General features: G+C 42.1%; 2 pseudogenes; one reads left to right on the top strand and one right to left on the bottom strand.

Moving 5' to 3' along the window:
• Positions 1-5,795: 5,795 nt before the first annotated feature.
• On the bottom strand, positions 5,796-11,882 carry LOC123491087 (annotated as a pseudogene).
• A 4,053-nt stretch (positions 11,883-15,935) lies between these two features.
• Positions 15,936-18,596, top strand: LOC123491086 (annotated as a pseudogene).
• Positions 18,597-24,941: the final 6,345 nt, after the last annotated feature.

Here is a 24,941-nt window from a genome sequence, read left to right as displayed (position 1 = left end):
GACATTTTTGTAAATGTATACAAAAAAATTAAAATGAAATATCACATTTACATAAGTACTCAAACCCTTTTACTTAGTAGTTTGTTAAAAGCTGACCTTTATCAGCGATTACAGCCTCGAGTCTTCTTGGGTATGACGCTACAAGCTTGGCATTACCTGTATTTGGGGAGTTTTTTTTTTTTTCCCATTCTTCTCAAGCTCTGTCAGGTTGGATGGGAAGTATCACTGCACAACTATTTTCAGATCTTTCCAGAGATGTTCGATCGGGTTCAAGTCCGGGCTCTGCCTGGGCCACTCAAGGACATTCTTTCAGGACTTGTCCCCAAAGCCATGCCTGCGTTGTCTTGGTTGTAGTGCTTAGGGGTCATTGTCCTGTTGGACAGGTGAACATCGCCCCAGTCTGAGGTCTTGAGCGCTCTGGAGCAGGTTTTCATCAAGGATCTCTCTCTGTACTTTGCTCTTTAATCTTTCCCTCGATTCTGACTACTCTCCCAGTCCCTGCTGCTGGAAAACATCCCCTACAGCATGATGCTGCCACCACCATGCTTCACTGTAGGGATGGTACCAGGTTTCCTCCAGACGTGACCTTGGCATTCAGGCCAAAGAGTTCAATCTTGGTTTCATCAGACCAGAGAGAATCTTGTTTCTCTGGTCTGAGAGTCCTTTAGGTGCCTTTTTGGCAAACTCCAAGTGGGCTGTCATGTGCCTTTTACTGGAGGAGTGACTTCCGTCTGGCCACTCTACCATAAAGGCAGGATTGGTGGAGTGCTGCATAGATAGTTGTCCTTCTGGGAAGGCTCCCCCATCTCCACAGAGGAACTTTGGAGCTCTGTCAGAGTGGACCATCAGGATCTTGGTCCCTCCCTACCAATGGCCCTTCTCCCCCTATTGCTCAGGTTTGGCCGGGCGGTCAGCTCTAGGAAGGGTCTTGTTGGTTCCCAAACTTCTTCCATTTGAGAATGATGGAGGCGACTGTGTTCTTGGGGACCTTCAATGCTGCAGAAATGTTTTGGTACCCTTCCCCAGATCTGTCCTCGAAACACAATCCTTCTCGAAGCTCTACCGGACAATGATCCTTCGACCTCATGGCTTGGTTTATTGCTCTGACATACACTGTCATCTGTGCCTTATATAGATAGGTGTACCTTTCAAAAATCATGTCCAATCAATTGAATTTACCACAGGTGGACTCCAAGTTGTAGAAACATCTCAATTTCGAGTCTCATAGCAAAGGGTCTGAATACTTGTGTAATATTATTATTATTTTATTGTTATTTTTTGCAACAATTTCTAAAAAACCTGTTTTTACCAATGTCATTATGGGGTATTGTGTGTGGAGTGATGAGAGGGAATAAATAATGTAATCAATTTTAGAATAAGACTGTAACGTAACAAAATGTGAAAAAGTCATGGGGTCTGAATACAGTGCATTCGGAAAGTTAACTTTTTTTTGTATAGAGTCAATTTGAAGCATACACAATTACTGTAGAAATATACATTATATAAGGTGCACTCCACTTTACTGAACTGGAAACAATGAATAATTGGTGATAATGTGTATAAACATAGCACTTAACTAACTACATTGCCTTCAGAAAGTATTCACACCCCTTGACTATATAAAATTGATTCAATTTAGATTTTTTGTGTCACTGCTTGCTACACAATACCCCATAATGTGAAAGTGGAATTATGTTTTAGAAATGAGTAAAAATGAAAGCTGAAATGTCTTGAGTCAATAAGCATTCAACCACTTTGTTTTAACCTAAATAAGTTCAGGAGTAATCATTTGCATAACAAGTCAGCATAATAAGTTGCATGGACTCACTCTGTGTGCAATAATAGTGTTTAACATGATTTTTTTTTAATGACTACCTCCTGTCTGTACCCCAACATTTCTGTGGGTCCCTCAGTCGAGTAGTGAATATCAAACACAGATTCAACCGACAAAGACCAGGAGGTTTCCAATGCCTGCTAGAGAACAACCTTCTTGGTGATGGGTTATAAAAATTATGACATTGAGTATACCTTTTGAGCATGGTGAAGTTATTAATTACACTTTGAATGGCGTATAAATACACCCAGTCACATACAAAGATACAGACGTCCCCTAACTCAGTTGCCGGGAGGAAGGAAACCGCTCAGGGATTTCATCATGAGGCCAATGGTGGGATTTTAAAACAGAGTTTAATGGCTATGATAAGAGAACTGAGGATGGATCAACAGCATTGTAGTTACTCCACTATACTAATCTAAATCACAGTCAACAGAAGGAAGCCTGTACAGAATACAAATATTCTAAAACATGCAACCTGTTTGCAATAAAGTAAAACACAAAAAATATGGCAAATAAATTAACTTTATAACCTGAATACTAAGTGTTATGTTTGGAGCAAATCCAACACAACACATCACTGAGTACCACTCTTCATATTTTCAAGCTTGGTGGTGACTGCATCATGTTATGGGTATCCTTGTCATCGGCACAGGCAAAATCCTAGAGGAAAACCTGTTTGAGTTTGCTTTCCAACAGACACTGGAGACAAATTCATCTTTCAGCAGGACAATAATCTAAAACACAAGGCCAAATATACAGTGGAGTTGCTTACCAAGACGGCATTGAATGTTCCTGAGTGGCCTAGTTACAGTTCAGACTTAAATTGGCTTGAAATAATTAGGTTGACCTGCACATACACAGATGAACAATATAAACACTCATACATACGGGATGCTTCTTGTGCAACAGGGACTGGGGATGTGCAACAGGGACTGGGGATGACCTGTAATGTCTGCACCTGTTGTATTCGGCGCATGTGACCAATAAAATTTGATTTGATTTGAAGTCAGTCAATCCGTCAATGAAAAACACTAACACTTGAGATTAGTTATTCAATAGCAATATCATATTCATTAATCGAATCACAAGTAAGTTGCCTTTAATACTGGAAGCAAGAATGCCACTTGAGGGATGCACAGATCATGAGTGGTACCAATTGCTTATGCCCCTATACAACAAGCCAGAGCAGAGGTCACAATCCAAAGTGTCTCAATTTTGTAGTTTAAACCAAACACCATGCATCTGTATCAAACACATTTTTGGGGGGAAAATGGTTTAATTTCCTTTTTTCCTCAAACCAATAAACTCCTTCAAAATATGATTTCCTTTCATGTTTGGCCCCCTAGGACAGATGCAGTTGGCGGCTTGCGACCTCACTGTTCTCTCATATCTTTGTCATTGACTGTGAGAATGTTTTGTCTTCTCGCCTGAATAACAGGATGACCTCGTCATTGTGGGTGTTTACCTTGGCATGAAACCTGGCCTTTGTGGCCATCAAAACAAGTCACTCAGTATTGTTTGGACTGTGGGTTATTTCAATGTTAGCTGCATGGCTACTGAGTAAATATGGGTAGCACTTCACAATATTTTGACCATAAGATAAAGTTGTTTGTGTTGTTACCATAATTTTTGTAAATCTTCAAAGGAAAACTCAATTTGCCCAACAGTTTGCTTCAATGGATTATTATCAGTTTGACAGATTATTAAAATACAATTGGAAGCAAGTTTATACAATGGGTTTATACACATTACAATGTAAAATAAGCATGAATGATATATAGAGTTATGGGGAAAAGGTAATTCAGAAAATCATGGCTGAATTTCACTTATAGAGAGTAAAGTGTAGTACTCTATTACTCTTCAGTGCCTCTTTGTGGTGATGCCCATGGCCTCCTCCATGGCCAGTGCCCATGACCATGACCGTGAGCACCATCGCTATCACTACCATGACCATGGTGGTCTCCTATAATCAGGGCTGCACCTTGTTCCGCCACGATCTCCATGGCAACCGTGGTGACCACCTTCTCTACCACCAGGGATGTGTCTGCCTCCATGGTCAACACCCTGCCGTCTGGGGGTAGCACCCTCTGAGGACCATGGTCTCGTCCCCCCAGAGTGGTGGTCCTTCTCCCAGGAGGACAGCCCCCGATCCCCTGGGCCACCATGGGGGCTGTATCTGCTGATCTAAGTCGTACCTTCGAGGGGTGACAACCCCAGAAGAGGGAATCAGAATCAGTCAAAAAGGAGAATTATCATTAAACACTGCTGGGTAAAATATGTTAATGAAATGTTATACAAAGAGCAGACAAAATAATGAGGATTTTACCTGCGCTGCTGCCAAACATTTTCAAGTTTCCAAAAATACCATTGTCAAAAAATAAAACATGTTTTATTGTCACATACACTGGGTAAGTGCAGTAACATGTGTTGTTTTAAAGGGTCAGTCATAGTACTACAGCGCCTCTGGAGCAAATTAAGGTTAAGTGCCTTGCTCAAGGGCACATCGACTGATTTTTCACCTTGTCGGGTCGGGTATTCAAACCAGGGGCCTCTAGGTTACCTGTCGTGTCAACAAAACACTTTAGGGTGGAGTCAGTGTACAGTACGTACATTATTAAACCAGTTTATCTTGTTGATAGAATGCCTCAAAGAGAATTGTTGCCAATGCCAGTTAGAAGAGCACATTCATCAGAATTCACACAGAACGTCATAGATTAAGTTTTATAATCACTGTTTTTATCATACTTATTATAAAGTTATAAAACAGATTGATCTGCCCAAAAAAGTTCCTTGTTCAAAATCTAAATGTATTCCAATACATTACATGTAATCAAAAAGAATAATGAATACTCATTTGAGATATGCAAATACTGAATATGTGGCAGAAACCAAATAATGCATATATTTGACAGTTTTAACATAGAATGCAGATTAAATGAAGAGTGTACCGCTACTGTAACTGGTTGGTAAGCAGCTCGATTCTGCCCTTTGTCTTGTGTGAAGGATGTTCTCTTATAGGAACTGGATAAACTACACCCTTTTATTCCCGTCATGTCATCCTGGCTATTGTACTACACAGGTGCGAGCTGAGGTATGGATGGGGTTCATGTCCTTGTAACCCACCTTGCATCACTTTGTCATTCGGCAAGCAAATAATACTACTCTATCATCTTAACTTCATGTGGAAGAGAGAAGAGGAACCATTGTAGTACGTTTTACATTTGAGTCATTTAGCAGACGCTCTTATCCAGAGCCACTTAGTAACTATCTCTATTTCATGTGATTCAAGGGCGGCAGGTAGCCTAGCGGTTAAGAGGTTGGACCAGTAACCTGAAGGTTGCTGGTTTGAATCCGAGCTAAGTAGGTTGAAAAAATCTGCCGATGTGCCCTTGAGCAAGGCACTTAACCCTAATTGAGCCTGTAGTCGCTCTGGATAAGAACACTGTGATGTACTGGATTGGTGTAGGCTGCTGCTATACAGTACATTATTTACATTTTACATTTTAGTCATTTAGCAGTTACGCTCTTATCCAGAGCGCGACTTACAGTTGTGAGTGCATACATTTCATACTGGCCCCGTGGAAACGAACCCACAACCCTGGCATTGCAAGGCACCACTGCTCTACCAACTGAGCTACAGGGGACTGTGCTCAGTTATGCAAGTATTTAGTGAATTCCTTACAAAGCAAAGGAGAACCATTTGAAAGTAGTTGATAAAGTATTTATTTATGTGAACCCGAGTTTATTTTGTAAAGTGTAATAGAATTGATGGTTGTGAAAGGCTGGTTTGAGGCCTAGGGTGATGCTTTGGTAATGTGGTAACTTCACTCTTTTTCTCTCTGGAGCATCCAGGACTGCATTAGCAGTCTCCCTGGCCTCAGTAAGTGAGCTGATGCTCTCTGTCGAGTCTGCAAAACACAAAACACTAATGCACAAGTGTAACTATGAAATAAGCGTATAACAATGTAATAAGTCACTGGCTCACCAAAATCTTGCCTTTTTTTTGTTTTGATTCATTTTCCAGTATTGATAGATTACCTATGTTGTAACCTAGGCAGCAGGTTTGGAGTGAGAAAGACCTATAGGCTACATTGTAACTTACAGTCACTTTGAAGGACTCATCTGTGATATCCTTGAGGTTGATCACAACGTTGTAGTAGGCTCCAAACACTGCTGTTTCCAGGGCTTTAGCCGCTACCTGCAATGCCATGAAAAATAACCATATAAGGAAGATGTTTTGTAGGCTGTCTAACAGTACAAACAGTCATAACTCTGGGGCATCTGTCAGGAAAAACATTTTGCAACCATGCTTAACAGTGTCCTGACGTTTTGGAATGCTGTTTACATAATGCCAGTAGGATGGTATGTGTAGAGCAAAGTCCATAGACAGACAGGGACTCTGTTCATGGTTTCAGTCACTGTAAAACTGTCTCTCAGTTCAGACCTCTACAGTACCTGGAGGTCAGACTTGCAGGCCACGTTTCCATAGAGCACCATTTCCTGTAGACAAGGCCACAGCAGGTTGACTGTTCAGCCAGAGACAGTGGGACCTCCACGGCCTGCTTCAGACCCTCCTGCGTGGCAGCTTCCCTCCTGGGGCAGGAACAGGGGTAGGGGTAATGGTAGCAGGATTAGGTAGGGATAGGGAAGAGGCAGGTTAGAGCAAGACCAGGGTAGGGGCAGAGGCAGGATTAGGGGTGGGGGAAAGGTATAGGAAGAGGAAGAGTAGAGATGAGATAGATTTGGAGCATGACAAGACTACACCATGACTACAAGACCTACACCTTACATACTGTAAGATCAGGTGGGCTGACGGTCAAATGAACTACAGTAAACTAGTCTATGGAAAGCCTGCTTTACACGTGTACAGGGATAGGCCAGGTTGCTTTCCAGGTAAAATGAGGTGACGTGTGAGGACAGGTGAGGCAGGATACAGGAGAATGTACAGTAATGAGTTTCCATAGATCTCAATCTGAGTAAAGATTCCATAAATGGTTTGAAGCAGTTCAACGTGCTGTGCTGTTTAGAGATGTGTGTGTGTGTGTGCGTACATTACACAACTACTTTAATGACATCTTGGATTCGACAGAACTGCCATATATTGTAGCGTAGCAATCACCTTCTAACTTCATCTGTTGTGTTTCTTGGCATCTTCAATGCAGCCTGAAACAGAGAAAGTGAAACCATATAAAACAGGAGTAAATGATAAGACTGCATATAGTGTCAGCAAAGCCTATACAAGCCACATTTATTCTCACATCACAATTAAACACACATAATGTAATACCATCAACATTCAACAAAATTCAACAATGGTGAGAATGCAACAGCCGTTTGACAAGGGACCGGCTATAACTACTATGTTAGATGGAAGTGATTCATTGACAGGTTCATTGACAGAGTCAAAAAGATCTAGATAGTTGTACTAAACTCTTCTTTGTTCCCTGAAGGTTATATCAACTCTCCTTTTCCACTAAAATATTACATTCTACTACATTTTCATAGTAAAGCCACAAGACAGCAAACATCAAGATCTTACCTTGGGTCGAACCTTCAACGTAAGCATTTTACAAGGAACAAAAACAGCTTTTACCACTCATTCTTCACCTGAACTTTTATAATCAGAAGAAATATTCATCATATTTTGTATGACTCTCTGCTTAGCTAAAAGGCAGGGCAAGGTCGCATCAGGTAGGGTCGCATCAGGCGGCAGGTAGCCTAGCGGTTAGAGCATTGGGGCAGTATCCGAAAGGTTGCTGGTTCGAATGCCTGAGCCGACAAGGTGAAAAATTAGTCTGTGCCCTTGAGCAAGGCACTTAACCCGAATTTGTTCCAGGGGCGCCGTACTACTATGGCTGACCCTGTAAAACAACACATTTCACTGCACCTATGTGACAATAAAACATATTTATTTATTTCTTTTTTCCAAAGCATAAGTTTAGCTAAGTCTTTCTTTCTTAGCTTGGAATCCAATCTGAATATGCTCTGAAACGGAATAAAGTGAAACAATAGTGGAAAATATTATTTTAGGATTTCAGGCTAGTTCTTCTCTGTATAGTTCCTGCTTTCCCTAGCCCGGTTTAAACCAGACTGAAGGCTTCGATCTGGTTTAACCATTGGAAAATATTATTTTAGGATTTCAGGCTAGTTCTTCCCTGTATAGTTCCTAGCTTTCCTAGCCCGGTTAAACCAGACTGAAGGCTTCAATCTGGTTTAACCATGCTATGTTTTCCTCTCACCATGTAGCACTGAATGCCTTGGAGTCTGCGTCCACCATTACCAGCAGTTCATTCATGGCCTGATGGAAGGGAGGGATGAGTCTCCTCATGATACTGTCCAGGCTGTCAAACTGCCTCTTCCCATAGGTCATCTGACCCACCATGGCTCCTAGAGCAGCCCCCTGAAACGTGCACACACACAGACACACACACACACCTTTGACTCCTCCTTGTATTGTACCTACTTTATATTGGTTTATTCCTATGTGCTGGGCAATGTCATAAAGGGAATATAGTAATCTACATGATATTAAAGATGGTTGTACCATTCAGCGACGGCAGCAGAGACTGACCCTCCTCCTGGAGCAGCGGTTCTGGCCCCCACGCTGCGGACAAAACTGCTGCAGAGACAGAGACACCAGACGCTTGTCCTTGTCAGTCCTCTCCACCATGTACCTAGCGCCACAACCATAGAAATAGATTTGAATGACTAGAATGTAAAAGTCCCTTAGACCATGGAAATAGTGCACTCATTGGTACTCTCATATATAGATTATATTTTATATGGCCATAGCAGTCTGCTGCCTGGCTTTAAAAACCATGTCCAGCACATTCCAGAGATAGAAATAGATCCAATAGATCTGCACTCACTCTATGATTCTCTCTTTGGGGTCGAAAGGCCCAAGTGAATCAAGCCCAAGTTTACTGATGACCAGGCGGACCTTGTGCCTCCTCCTCCACAATGAAGAGCCTGTCTCTCTGGATGTAGAAGTCAGCACAGTCCAACACGGCTCTCAGAGGCATGAGGCCTACAATCTGAGAGCCCACCACTGGCAGGTTCAGGTCCTGGGGAGAAGAGGAAGGAAGGAGAGGTGTCAAAGTGGCTCAACGTGTTGACATTATTCGTTGTCCTTAAGTCACTGGTTCAAAACACCAGATCAGTGAGAGGGTTTAGTACAATAAGGTTGTACTGTTTTCAGCTGTGGTTGTTGTGGTTGTGGTAGCTCCTTGCCTTGGCAGCTCTGCAGATCTCTTCGTAAACAGTGTGGACGGGTGTCAGCTCAAAGTCCAGGATGTTGGTGGACACCTGGGCTATGTTCGCCTCTTCCAGGTACCAGCCCATTCCCTGCACGTTCTTCAGCAGACCCGGCTACAATACAAATCAATCATGTTACTCTCTTTGGAAGCAGACAAGGCATATGACTCAAAGGGAGGCCTTTATTAGTTCAGCATCAGTCATAAAGAAGAGGATAACAACAATGTCACACAAAGATGTGAAGGAATCTCTTCCAAAGTAGCTGTGTGTCAGTCATCTCTGACATTGGATGATCAAGATGTACAGTAGCGAGCCTACCCTACCTGGTCTTTGCTTCTGCCCTGTTCCCGGATATCTAGTGCGATCCGGTGGGCTTGTTCCTTGGTGCTGAGAAGGTTTATGTTGTAGGCAACCAGGAATTTGCAGCGCCTGTTACTGTAGCTCCCCCAGGAGGGCACGAAGGTGGCAGGGCCATAGTCAGGAGCCCACTCTGTCCTCTTCAACTGAGGATAACAGACACAGCGGCATAATTTAGTGCTTCAGACCCCTCTTAAACATTGTGTGTTTGAGCTACAGACTTTGTTTTGTTTTACATTGGATTCGTCTATTTCTTCTGCATCCGCTGATGCCCAACCATTAGCCTGGGGGGTTAAGCTAGAGCAGTGTTTGTGAGACAAGGGCGGATCCAGAAAATGGTTATTCTCACAAAAACGTCTGTAAAGTCAGAACGGTTTGAGCTACGAACTATTATGACCCCAATATGAAAAGCTGAGACTCTCTATGAACTTTGCTCTATGACGCTCACAAGCCACACAAGAGTCGTTATAAAGGTAAGAGATCTTCTACATACACAATTATTGCACATAATGTATAATACTGTAATAAGTTCACATAGTTGCTGTCACAAACACCAATCTCCACACAGTTGTCACTGACTAGATGGATATTCATTTCCCACTGAGCAAACAATCTGTACTTACAGCATTCTTATAAATAACATTTTTATCAGGTTTTTGCTTGGCGAACTTTATTTTTTATTGACATTTATTGACAGTAAAACGAATGAATGCAACTGTTTATGTCAACCTGTGTTGTGTTCCACTTGTAGCCCTGGTTGTCTTGAAAATAGAATGGTAAAACACTTCTATGTGAGGCTAGATATGAGGGCAGAGCAAGCAGATAACTGAAAGTAGTGAAAGTACTGCCTTTGATTTTAGCTTATTTTTCGCAGATCTATGCTCTTTTTACAATGATGGGGAAATGTTGCCCATAGGGTATGAATACAATGAAGTTAGGTCAAACTCACTTTCTCAGACAAGGCCTCATACTCTCCTGCCCGGACAGAGGGAAGAGATCTCCTGTTCTCTTTCCTCGCTGCTTCTCCATAAAGATACACTGTGGAGAAACGACAACGTGTCTTATTCACCTTTATGTGGCTTTTTGAGAGCAATACCATATAGGACAGAATCCACAGAATCAAGGGGCACTGCACTGAAACTGGCTTTGTCTACAGCTAAGTAAATGGCCAGTATGTAAACCATAGGTCAATAGATCAGAGAGGAAAACCTACCAGGTACATGCAGCACATCTGTTAACTGCTGGGCAAAAATGTTGGCACAGTTGACACAGTCCTCCATAGTGACATTCTGGACAGGGATGAAGGGCACACGTCCATGGCGCCCCATCCGTGGATGCTCCCCTACAACAAACAAACGACACTAAACAACTTATCAACAGTACTTAGCTACCCCTTATTTACACTTAAAGTGAGGTGGAGAGGAGTCGTGTGGTATCTTTGAACTATAGCCTTTGAACATAACTGTTTGACTAAGTCATATGAGAGGGGTCAGCAGTTTCTGTCTCTCTTTTTAGCTCTCTCTCTCTATCTCCTACCTGAGTGTTTGGTCATATCAATGAGTGGGAAGGCAGTGCGTGCAGCGTTCAGTGCACCCTCCACCACAGCCTGTGGCGAGCCTACGAAGGTGTAGACTGTACGGTTGGTGGAGGATCCAGGGTCCACGTCGAGCAGACTGCATCCCTCCGTGCTGGAGATAGCCTCTGCTATGGCATCAATCACCTGGAATGGAAGCAAGTCACATTGACTCTTATAATAGGTTTCGTCCACATACAGTTGTTCAGAAAACATTTTGTTGGTATCTCGAGATCATATTCAGGATTGAGATTATACTGTAAAATTGTTTGTAATTGGTTTGTTTGTTTGCTTAGGTATTCACAGGCTCCATGAGCCCCCCTTGATTCCAGACACTGATCTCATAAAATATAGAAAAAAATGTCAAATAAAAATAATGTTCTTGGTAATCAAGATCGATGATTCAGACAGAAAGTCTTCTTACATGACCAATATAAAGCTATCATGTGTATTGTGTTAATCACACCACAGACTACTACTAACAGCTTCCTTCTGCTGTGCCAACAGGTAATCCACTTTCTGTATCTCCCATGCCCACTCACCTTTTTGTTCCGGCCCTCTGAGAAGTTGGGCACACACTCCACCAGCTTAGCCATGATGCGTAATAATCACAGAGTCGGGTCGTCCGAGACAAGGAATCAGACCAATTTAAGGCAGAAGTGTATTCCCCCTTTCTCTCTGCACACACCAACCCATCCAGTCTCTCTCTTCATCCCCAAACGGGACATTTAAGCAGCGGTCTGTCCCTCTGTAACACTGGTTGAATCATTAACTTGCTCCAATGTCCTCTTATCTAGGTCAGCTGTCAGTGATTCCCAGGCTGCTCTAGTCTAATATTTACCAGGACCTGGCGCGGAAGGCGCCAGCCTCACATGCAAGCTTCACAGACACTAATCCCTGATTCCCAGAGGTTACATTTAAATACTGGAGCACCTGATGCGAAGGGTGAAGGAATAAATCCAGTATGATCAAAGGAGGTATCCAGGCCGACAGACAGATAGCTGGTGAACTCTCCCACTCTAGCTGTTACCGCTGCTTTCTCACCACAGCCATACTAAACACTTGGCTAAGTCATATTGGATGATATCTCAGGGTCAAAAGAAGAATGATAAGTCCAATAATTATGATTGAAATGTGGAGTAGTGCACAGATCTAGACCCCCTGTTGCATTATCATATTGCATTCATTGTGTATTCATCTCTTGTATTTGTGGTTTGCAGACTTTCTGAACATTTTGGTACCAGTAACACCATTTCCTAAATAGGACACATAATATGCACCATCACCAATAGGATTTCTTACATCTGAATCAAAGGGCTTCATGTTGGGTATTATTAGCTATGGCAGTAGTGGCTCCTATTATAGCCTCTGTGACCTTTATCCCAAAGGATTAAGCAGTCTCGAACGGTCAAACATCCTCAGCAGTCAGCATTGATCTAGGTGATCAAAGCATTACTCAGCTAAGTAGCAGTCAAGCAGGCAGATTCTTATTATCCATATTGACAGGTTGACTAGTTTGTTTTTATGCAAGATGTAGCCTACTACTTTGGTCTTGATCCACTGAAGATGCAACTTGATCCAGGCTTCTCAAATGTCTTCTGTGCTAGGGACTGTGTTCTAGCCAACTGTTGAAGGATTAACTGACATCAATCAATGAACACCCGTCTGTGGTTGCATCACATCATCCCCCCAAAACAAACAAATACGGTCGGCTGAACTGGTTAATGAGTAATGCTACAGAGGGGATCTGGATGGACTGAGCTGCTTTTTTCGAACTGGCCAAATCTTTGAGCGCCTATTGGTGCAGTGGAATACTCCTCCTACTACCTGGTCCTATTGACATACATTGGTACATGGCATTGAATTCAATGCCTATGAATAAAAACAGATAATCGTTGAAATAGAATGAAAGTCTACCTTCTTGTTTCACTCTGTGGTCAACTCAATCTTTAGTTGCTGAATGTGTAGGATGCAGATCATCAGAAAAGTTCATGTACACACATCACAATTGCGAGTATAATGAAATTGAATATTATCAAAGATTACCACTCTGATAATATCAATGTAGCAAGGTTTCTATTTAGGCATGTAGTAATGGGATTTTTTTATGGACCTCAAGCTCAAAACACACAAAAACGACAACGCAATCAAATGCCTTCATGAAATACACCAGTATAAGTAAATGAATCCACAAATACCTATATAATTATATATATATACACTACCAGTCAAAAGTATAGACACACCTACTCATTCAAGGGTTTTTCTTAATTTTTACATTGTAGAATAATAGTGATGACATCAAGACTTTGAATTAACACATATGCAAATCAAAATAAATGTTATATTTGAGATTCTTCAAATAGCCACCCTTTGCCTTGATCACAGCTTTGCACACTCTTGGCATTATCTCAACCAGCTTCATGAGGTAATCACCTGGAACACATTTCAATTAACAGGTGTGCCTTCTTAAAAGTTAATTTATGGAATTTCTTTCCTTCTTAATGCGTTTGAGCCAATCAGTGTTATGACAAGGTAGCGGGGGTATACAGAATATAGCCCTATTTGGTAAAAGACCAAGTCCATATTATGGCAAGAACAGCTCAAATAAGCAAAAAGAAACGACAGTCCATCATTACTTTAAGACATGAAGGTCAGTCAATACGGAACATTTCAAGAACTTTGAAAGTTTCTTCAAGTGCAGTCGCAAAAACCATCAAGCGCTATGATGAAACTGGCTCTCATGAGGACCGCCACAGGAATGGAAGACCCGGAGTTACCTCTGCTGCAGAGGATAAGTTCATTCGAGTTACCAGCCTCAGAAATTGTAGCCCAAATAAACACTTCATAGAGTTCAAGTAACAGACACTACTAAAAGAACACCAATAATAAGAAGAGGCCTGCTTTAGCCAAGAAACATGAGCAATGGACATTAGATCGGTGGAAATGTGTCCATTGGTCTGGAGTCCAAATTGCAAATTTTAGGTTAAAACCGCCATGTCTTTGTGAGACACGGTGTGGGTGAATGGATGATCTCTGCATGTGTAGTTCCCACCGTAAAGCATAGAGGAGGAGGTGTTATGGTTTGGGGGTGCTTTGCTGGTGACACTGTCTGTGATTTATTTAGAATTCAAGGCACACTTAACCAGCATGGCTACCACAGCATTCTGCAGTGATACGCCATCCCATCTGGTTTGGGCTTAGTGGGACTATCATTTGTTTTTCAACAGGACAATGACCCAACACACCTCCAGGCTGTGTAAGGGCTATTTTACCAAGAAGGAGAGTGATGTAGTGCTGCATCAGATGACCTGGCTTCCACAATCCCCCGACCTCAACCCAATTGAGATGGTTTGGGATGAGTCAGACGGCAGAGTGAAGGAAAAGCAGCCAACAAGTGCTCAGCATATGTGGGAACTCCTTCAAGACTGTTGGAAAAGCATTCTGGGTGAAGCTGGTTGAGAGAATGCCAAGAGTGTGCAAAGCTGTCATCAAGGGTGGCTATTTGAAGAATCTCAAATATAAAATATATTTTCATTTGTTGAACACTTTTTTGGTTACTACATGATTTCCGCCCTCCAAGACACATACAGCACCCGATGTCACAGGAAGGCCAAAAAGATCATCAAGGACATCAACCACCCGAGCCACTGCCTGTTCACCCCGCTATCATCCAGAAGGCGAGGTCAGTACAGGTGCATCAAAGCTGGGACAGAGAGAATGAAAAACAGCTTCTATCTCAAGGCCATCAGACTGTTAAATAGCCATCACTAGCACATTAGAGTCTGCTGCTGCCTATTGAAATCACTGGCTACTTTAAGAAATGGAACGCTAGTCACTTTAATAATGTTTACAGTCACTTTTATAATGTTTACATATCTTGCACTACTCATCTCATATGTATATACTGCATTCTATTCTATAATATTCTACTGTATCTTAGTCCATGCCGCTCTGTCATTGCTTGTCCATGTATGTATATTTTCTTAAATTCCATTCCTTACTAGTTTTGTGTGTATTAGGTATATGTTGTGAAATTGTTAGATATTACTTAGATATTTTCGCTACACCCGCTATAACATCTGCTAAACACGTGTATGTGACAAATAAAATTTGATTTGATTTGATTTAATAGTTTTGATGTCTTCACTGTTATTCTACAATGATTTTTTATTTATTTTTCATAAAGAAAAAACGTAGGTGTCTCCAAACTTTTGACTGGTATGAGACAAAGGAATGTGTAGCATTCGGGAAAGTAGTGGTATGTGCTAATTGTAGGGGTGCCCATGGGGCTGGGGATCAGAAATGTCCCGTGCGAGAGAGGCAGTTTGAGGTTTCCAGGGTAGTGAAGAAGTTGTCATATGCTGAGGCAGTGAAGAAAGTAGAGGAAGATGGGTCAAGGGGGAGGAGTGGTGAGAGTAGTAGATATGTACCATTACAGAGGGATAGGCCAACAAGTGATATATGTTTCAGTAAGATTGGTTATTAATTGTACTGCAGGGATGGAACGTAAGTCAAAGAAAATTGAGGTTGTGGTGGCAGCTGCAGAGAGGTATTTGGGTGTGCGAGACTTAACATCAGAAGAGTTACAGGGTGTGTTAAGTGGTGATGTCCCATCCTTTCAGGTTGAGGGCATGAGGTAGGAATAAATTGATGTAAATAGTGGAGTAGGGTGGTGTTTATTTGTTTTTTGTTTATTGATTTTTATTTTTTTTTACATTTGTGAGTGTAGTGTTAGATGGTAGGGTATTTCTTTATTTTATTTTTCAAGCAAATAATGAGGGAGTTGTACTCCAGTCTAGTAGGTGGCGGAAATGCAACATATTGGATGCCAACCGCCGTTAAACCTCATCGAAGAAGAAGAAGAAGAAGGGCAAAATTAGTTACGTCACTTTCCCAGCGTATCACGTGAGGAGGCACGTCTGAGTTGAAAGGTTAAACGCAGTTGCGCTCTCGCGAGCTTCGTTCTCTGTTTTCACAACATAACATATTTTTATATTTTACGAAACGTTGTAAAATTGTCTAAAATATCCAAGCGCTGCAGAGAATGCTGGCTACAGGAGCAGTAAGTACATTACATATGTTGCTAGCTTGCAAGCGTTAGCTAGCTAGTTTAACAATAGCTAGCATAAGGCCCTGACTTTGGCCAGTACTGTTGCTAGCTAGCTAATGCTAAACTTGTTACAGAGATGTTTTGAACCCCTCTTGTGGCAAACTGTTTGGATAATACTTGCATTTGAATGAGCCAGCTACTAGCTATGGTAGCTAACTATTATTTGTGGGAAAGTTACTGTATCCATGACAGTAACGTTAATTTACATATTGTTGACTTGTGTTAGCTACCGTTCGGTAGCCAGCTCACTAGCTAGTTACCTAGCTAACTCATTCATTCATAAAGGTGGCAAGAAACACATTGTTAACCCTGTTGTAACTTGCCCCCAATGGCAGTAAACGGCATAATTCAAACACAATTTCAATTTAGTTCACGATGTCCACCTCTCCTGTAAAACAGGCTGTAACCACGGCTCTGGCCCAAGTGGATAGGAAAAGATATACCAGTGGATCAACTGAGCTGTCCAGCCCTGAGACTCGCGAGAATGCCCTGCTCGAGCTCAGTAAGAAAACGGGAGTCCGTGCCAGATTTGGCTCCAATGCTATGGCACTCATGTGGCACAATAGCTGCTCTCCTGCAGGTAAGATTGTGGACATCATTCGCTGGCTAGTCTCTAGCAGGATGTAGCATGGTTTTCCTCTCTGTGAGTGTGCCGCTAAACTTGATGCTGGTGGGGATGATGATGACCCTCGTCTTACTCTCTTTCATAAATAGGAAATTGTCAACATCTACCCCTCAATAAACCCCCCAACCCTCACCGCTCACCAGTCCAACAGAGTTTGCAATGCATTAGCACTTCTGCAGTGTGTGGCCTCTCATCCAGAGACACGGTGGGTCCCTTGATTTTCTATCAACATGATTGAATTGTACAGTGCACTTAACAAAAACTAACAGAAATGTTTAACTTATGTACTGTGTTGTCTTTTACAGATCGGCGTTTCTGGCAGCACACATTCCTCTATTCCTGTACCCCTTCTTACACACTGTCAGCAAAACACGACCCTTTGAGTACCTCCGACTCACCAGCCTAGGAGTCATCGGTAAATATAATGTATATCATTTTTGTGGTTCTATTGCTATGATGCGTTCTCTCTGTCTTTTCTTCACTCTCTATCTCACTCTCTGATGTTGTCATTGCCTAAGTAATGAAATTATCCAATTACTTTGATAATACAGTATGTCATGTATGTTTGTCTATAACTTGTCCCTATTTGATTGGCAGGTGCCTTGGTCAAAACAGATGAGCAGGAAGTGATCAACTTCCTGTTGACGACAGAAATCATTCCCCTGTGCCTTCGCATAATGGAGTCTGGCAGTGAGCTTTCCAAACGGTACATTATCTCCTATTCTCCATGTATCTCTATCTCTCTCTCTGTAGCCTCTCTTTCTCTCTGTATCGCTCGCTCTCTGTATCGCTCTCTCTATCTCTGTGTCCTCTCTCTCTCTGCCTCTCAAAGATAAATGTATCTTCAACCTTCATTTTTTGTCGGACAGGTAGCAACTTTTATACTACAGAAAATACTCCTTGATGACACAGGGCTGGCACACATTTGCCAAAACGTATGAACGCTTCTCCCATGTGGCCATGATACTTGTAAGTTCAAGGTTAACCAATATTCAAAATATTATACTTTTTTTAGACATTGGTTGCCTCCAAAATGATTGTTTTACACAACTGTCTCTTTTTCAGGGCAAAATGGTTCTTCAGCTGTCCAAAGAGCCCTCCGCCTCGTCTTTTTGAAACATGTTGTCCGCTGTTACCTACGCCTGTCAGACAACTCCAGGTATTGAAATCAACTCTTCGACCCGCTGTTGCTTGTCTCATTTAGCCTGCGTTCAATCATTCAGTGTTTTGAAGCGATTTTCCAGGAATTACTAAAAAACAATATTGGGGAAATGATGTTGGGAACTCTGAAAACAGTCGATGTGGTCATGGTCTTATCTTGATAAGATCCTGCTGATAGTGGCTTACTCACTATCATAACTAACATGACTTTGTTTTTCTCACCTCTGCCCCCACACCAGAGCCCGAGAGGCCCTCCGTCAGTGTCTACCAGACCAGCTTAAAGACACCACGTTTTCCCAGGTCCTGAAGGATGACACCACCACCAAACGCTGGCTGGCACAGCTGGTGAAGAACCTACAGGAAGGCCAAGTCACAGACCCCAGGGGCATCCCTCTGCCCACACAGTAGCTCCCCCTCACCTCTCCAGCAGGGTTGCACAATTATGGTAACTTTCCCATGATTCCCAGGTTTACCAAGACTTTCCTGGATTCAGTATGGAATAATCAGAAAATCTGGGAATTTTCCAAATGGGATTTATGTAAAACCTGGGAATTTTGACAAAGTTACTAGAATTTTGCAACCTTACTTACCATGCAGCTGCACTGAGTGACACCCACCAGCAAGTACCCAGCTTCCAGAAACAGGAAAAAAGCAACCAGTTTGAATGACAGACGGACTCATAAAGGGGCCACTTATTTTGTGAAGAAAGACTGTATTGAATGAAAGCCTCTACTCAGCCGTTTTCTTACAGTATCTTTCATTCAGATCAATCTGCCTGCCCTATCTCCAGAAGTGTATGGATGCATTTTCACTTGGTCTCAAACTATTAGTTATATAATTTTTCTCAAGGACATTTGGAGTCTTCACTTCACTAAGTGTTCTGAAATTGAAGTAGACGGCACAATAAAATGTTACACCTTGACATGTGCGATACTGTTTATGTGGCATGCTTGCTCTGATGTGCAATAATGAATTGTAATAACATGTTACAAAGTAACTGCTATGTAGTTACATGGATGTGTTATTGATATACACATCTCAAATAGGCTAGTGTATGAAAATGAACTGAAATCAAGCTGCTTCTGTATTGTGTACATTACAGAGGTTGCTGCAAGGTAAACGTGTTGGTGTGCTTCACAGTGTTGACAGATAAAGGGACTCCCCATTTGAGCCTTGGCCCTGTCTATCTATGTGAAACCTGAGCTGCTGCAGTGTATTATTGATGCTGTGGAACCTGAGTAGTAGGAAACAGTCAAGAGGGGAGACTCGGTCAGAAAAATAAGTTAATATTCTCAGTGCTAAACTGTAGAGGTAACTCCAGCCTCAACACAACCTTGTTCTCTGTCAATGGCAAAGCATGTGAACTTTATTTTTGAGTAGTGCCTCGTTGCTCTTGAAACTCTCCTCCTCTGACCCATCTTCTAACACGGCAGCAGGTGAACTGGAGAGACACATGTTTCATGGCCAAGGGCTTAGTAACCTAAGAAGGGACTGTCTCTAAGAAGCAAGGCAGGTATGGTTGGTTCAGGCCAAGTGTACAGGGCCTCAGAGTTTGGCCAGGGGAGTAAAATGATCCATAGGTTGGTGTGGACTACTCAGTCATAATCATATGAGTGCCTATTGGGGAGGCTGGCCAAAAAAAAAAAAAAAACTGACCTGATGTGCCAAGTGTGAGGGTACTGCATCTTTGATGAGTACGGTGTCTCCCTTTAGGTAATTGGCCCCTGTCTGTTGATAGCTTGAAGCTTCTTTGCGTGTGTTCACTTGGGCTCATTGCATCAGGTTTAGTTGTCTTGAACAAATCTCAAATAACTTCAGTGTGTTAACATGTTTAAGTTCTGTTTTAAAAGTCCTTAAACTGTGTATACAAAATAAGCTCAATGATGTGTGGCATACTGTATATACAGTAGAGTAATGCTGGTAACATGAGGTTAGTCGTTTCTGGAAAAGTATGGCCCCAGTTGTTCAGTTTGGGGCACCTACATAATCTTTCACCTCCTTTATGGATGAATAGTGCCTTTTTATTTATCAAAGGAAGACCAAAAAATTTGTTGCTGAAGCTTAAAGTAATAACACACATTTTGAACTGGGCTGTTGGCTCAGTTACTTGATCTTTGTACAGCTCATTACATTTCAAACTGTGACCATTTAGCAGTAAAGTGGACCCTTTGAATGGAAAAAAACTAAACAAAGACGAGAAGGTTGGATGAATGGGGGGAGGGATAGAGTGGAGGAGGGAAAGGGTGTGTCAGTGTGTTGGCGACTGTGTTGACTCAGTAAGGATCAGCTATCCCTGCCTGCCTCTCTCGGCGCTCTACAGCGGCATGCAGAGCCAGAGCTGACCCAGACAGACAGGGCCAGCTCCCCTCCCTGTCTCTCAAGCTACACAACCACAACAGGCACAGCACCCACCTGGACCCAGCTGAGATGCCCCTCCGTCGGGTGAGTCAGTAGCTACCCTCTCTCCACCTGCTGTCCCTTCATTCTATGTCTGTCAATACATTCATTCCGCCATGTTTGCTAGCCTACTGACTACAGTATGTAGAAAATAACTTGACTGTAAGATAAGCCTCAATTAGTAACATCATTTAAATGTGTTGCAGGGTTCTTGGTGAGGATGAATTAAATTATTTGGGAGACATGGTTTTGTTTGAGTTTTTCTGAACCCAGTGAAATGATGTGGTCAGGCTAAGGGCTGTATCCACGCACTCCGCGTTGCGTCGTGCATAAGAAAAGTCCTTAGCCGTGGTATATTGGACATGCCTTATTGCTTAAATATATACATACAAAAATTATATATATATATATATATATATACACACACACACACACACAGTATGTTATACTTGTGTATAACTGGTGTCAGTATGAGAATAGGACAGGCAGATTTAAAGAAGGTATTAACAACAGGTAACATGAATAATGAAACTCAATTGCTAAACATACAGCAAATAGAACAGCATAGCGTAAGTGATGCTTGAGTGTTGTGATGGCGGGGTGTGTTATGAAATACAATAACACAGTTTTACAATGAAGCATTCAAATGAGATTAATCAAATGGAATTGCTTTGCATTAACTTTTTATTGCTTTTTGCTCTGGAAGTTCAAAGGCTTGAGAGGTGTGTTAATATGCAAACCAACTATATACTGCACATTGTTTAACAAACGTTCCTCAGTGAGGATGCTATCAGAAGTGTTTCCATTTGTTTTTGGGTGTGACGTTGTCAGACGTCATGAACGTGGCCCAGTGTGACATCATTTCCTCTTGTCCCACCAGACATTATTTTAGATGGGTTTGAGTTCCACTGCAAAGGTTGATAAGCGGATTATAAACTACTTTTATACATAGTTCAAAAATCTACCTAAATTGGTATGCTATGATGTGTGAATGGAATGCCATTCCAAACCATGGCAGAGATGAAAAAAGATGAATTTCTGCTGCCCTCAGAATTCCACCTCCCAAAACAAGGAGAAGAGTACAATTTCATAGACTGACTACTCAGTGAAAACATGATGCAGCAAAACAGAGCCGGTGCTTTCCACCCGGCTGGTACAGGCTGAATGGAGGAAGTTAGGAGGATGAGGGTTGGACAAAGAGGCTGCTGATCCTGGGCTTAAAAAGTGCTGTGCTCAGCAGCATTGGGGTGATTCTCATGAAACAAGTTTTAAACATGTCTGTAGCAAATTGAGTTACAAAACCATGATGCATCTGCAAAAATAAACTATAATTCTGAAGACTAAGATGTCTAGTTTCTTCTTATTTTAAATAAATCTAAAAAATTTGCTGAATTTTGTACATTTTCACTCCAAATTCTCATTACCGAGATGCGTCCTAATTCAATTATCAGGTCATTTTATAACATTTTACTTTAGAAAAAAACGTATTTGAATAAAACACAATATGATGCTGTAGTTTGTCCATAAATCATAACAATTGTGTACTAGTTGAAGTTTACATTAAACTATATATCATATTTATTACTCAAAAACACAGTGTCTGTTGACATGTCTCATTACGTAAAACTTTTTCAAGTTACTGTAAAAACGACAATCAGTTTTTAAATAAAGTTTTATTCACCTATGATACATCATCTACAGGAGTAGTCCTTAGATAGCAAAAGTTAAGGTAAATTATTCGCTTACATGCCTTCAGAATGAGGTTTTATTCTGAAACACCCCCTTCTAATTTCCGAAAACGGCTAAAAAGCTCAATTTGGGAAAAAGTCTGAGAACCATTACCTTACCAACATGGATGCATGAATGGACTTTAGTGATGTGGTCAATTGTTTACTGTCACCTATTATTTGCAGATTGAGCTAAGGGGCTCTCATTTCCCGAAACACACATTTCCCATTACCACGTAATTTTTAGGTCTGTTTCGGTAAAGAGAACCTTAATTTCGGTATAGTCAATGGGTGTGCTGTGCTGGTAACTTCATTTATTTACTAGGACCACTTCTTAAACATATCCCAAGACCGTTTTTGGTTCATATCGCACATATTTAGACATTTTCTAGGCATATTGTGTTATACTGTTTGCCCATAGGATCCCATTAAATCCAGAAATGTATCTATAATACCTTGAACCACAAATATCCACATCCTAATACACGAATATTACCTGTAAAGACCTTGGCAAAAAAAATTTGGGGTTACTTTTGAAAATACATGCATGTAATTACAGTACTTACAGTGCCTTCAGGAAGTATTCACACCCCTTGACCTTTTCAAAATGTTGTTGTGTTACAAAGTGGGTTAAATGGATTTAATTGTAATTTTTGTCAATGATCTACACAAGCTCCATTCTGTTAATTTTTTTATCCTGAAAAAACTCCCCAGTCCTTAACAATTATAAGCATACCCATAACATGATGCAGCCACCACTATGCTTGAAAATATGAAGAGATGGTACTCAGTAATGTGTTGTATTGGATTTGCCCCAAACATAATATTTTGTATTCAGGACAAAAAGTGAATTACTTTGCCACATTTTATGCAGTATTACTTTAGTGCCTAGTTGCAAACAGGATACATGTTTTGGAATATGTTTTATTCTGTACAGGCTTCCTTCTTTTCCCTCTGTCAATTAGGTTAGTATTGTGGAGTAACTACAATGTTGTTTATCCATCCTCAGTTTTCTCCTGTTACAGCTATTAAATTCTCGAACTGTTTTAAAGTCACCATTGGCCTCTCCGGCAACTGAGTCAGGAAGGATGCCTGTATCTTTGTAGTGACTGGGCGTATTGATACACCATCCAAAGTGTAATTAATAACTTCACCATGCTCAAAGGGATATTCAATGTCTGCTGTTTTTATTTTTACCCTTCTACCAATAGGTGCCCTTCTCTGTGAGGCAATGGAAAACCTCCCTCGTCTTTGTTGTTGTTCAACTGAGGGACCTTACAGATACAGTGACTTGAAAAAGTATTCATCTCCCTTGGCGTTTTTCCAATTTTATTGCATTACAACCTGTAATTTAAATGGATTTTTATTTGGATTTCATGTAATGGACATACACAAAATAGTCCAAATTGGTGACGTGAAATGAAGTAAATAACTTATTTCATAAAATTCTCAAAAATAAATAACGGAAAAGTGGTGCGTGCATATGTATTCACCCCCTTTGCTATGAAGCCCCTAAATAAGATCTGGTGCAACCAATTACCTTCAGAAGTCACATAATTAATTAAATAAAGTCCACCTGTGTGCAATCTAAGTGTCACGTGATCTGTCACATGATCTCAGTATATATACACCGGTTCTGAAAGGCCCCAGTGTCACACTCTGGCTCCGGGACTTGTATTTTGAGTCAGGGTGTGTTCGTTTTGTTGGGTTTTGGGTAGGTTATGTTGTGTTATTGGGTGTGTTTGGTTTTGTTGGTTTTGATTAGTCATGTGACTCCCAATCGAGTAACGAGTGTCAGCTGTCGGCTCGTTATCTCTGATTGGGAGCCATATTTAAACTGTGTGTTTTCACCTTGTGTTTGTGGGTTTTTGTTCCGTTGTCAGAAATTGTACTGTTGGACTTCACGTTTCGTCATTGTTTATTGTTTTGGTTCGTGCACTTTATAGTTAATAAAGTCATGTTCACTCAACGCGCTGCGCTTTGGTCTGCTCCTTTGGAAGACGATCGTGACAGAAAAACCCACCATAAAAGGACCAAGCAGCGTGTCAAGCGGCAACAGGATCCACCTACACAGGATTTATATCCACCCATAAAGGATTCATGGACATGGGAGGAGATTCTGGATGGTAAGGGGCCTTGGGCACAACCGGGAGAATATCGCCGTCCTCGTGAAGAGCTGGAGGCAGCTAAAGCCGAGAGGCGGCGATATGAGGAGGCAGCACGGAGGCAAGGCTGGAAGCCCGAGAGTACTACCCAAGAATTTCTTGGGGAGGAAGCGCCGGGTAAGGAGAGAACGCTGGTGGATGTCCTCCTCGGCTGGGGACATATTACGCAGGAGGAGGCCATCCGGTACCGGAGGGCGATGAAGGGGAGAACCTGGCAGGAGAGGGAGCAACGGCATCAGCAGGCCATCGTCGGAAGGACGAGAGGCAACCCCAAAAAAAATTGGGGGGCACATGGCTTGCGCCTGGGCAGCAGGAGGCTGCCACAGGGAGATGTGGAGAGAAGGCTATCGGATTACGGGAGCCATTGGCGAGTAGAGGGAGGAAGTTGTTGTGGCACGGCGTGAGAGACTGAGGTGTGTTACCAGTCCGGTCCGGCCCGTTCCTGATCCCCAGTTAAGGCCAGTGGTGTGTGTTCCGGTGCCCGGACCGGCCTGTTCCTACTCCACGCACCAGGTCCACGATGTGCGTCACCAGCCCAGCCCGGCCTGTTCCTGCTCCACGCACGATCCTACGGGGTGCGTCACCAGTCCAGCCCGGCCTGTTCCTGCTCCACGCCGCGAAGCCTACGGGGTGCGTCGCCAGTCCAGCCCGGCCTGTTGCTGCTCCCCGCACTAGCCCTGAGATGCGTGTCCTCGGCCCGGGACCACCAGTTCCGGCCCCACGCATCAGGCC

Source organism: Coregonus clupeaformis, chromosome 6, assembly GCF_020615455.1.
Source record: "Coregonus clupeaformis isolate EN_2021a chromosome 6, ASM2061545v1, whole genome shotgun sequence".
NCBI classification, from domain to species: domain Eukaryota; kingdom Metazoa; phylum Chordata; class Actinopteri; order Salmoniformes; family Salmonidae; genus Coregonus; species Coregonus clupeaformis.
This window is presented reverse-complemented; position numbering and strand designations above follow the sequence as displayed.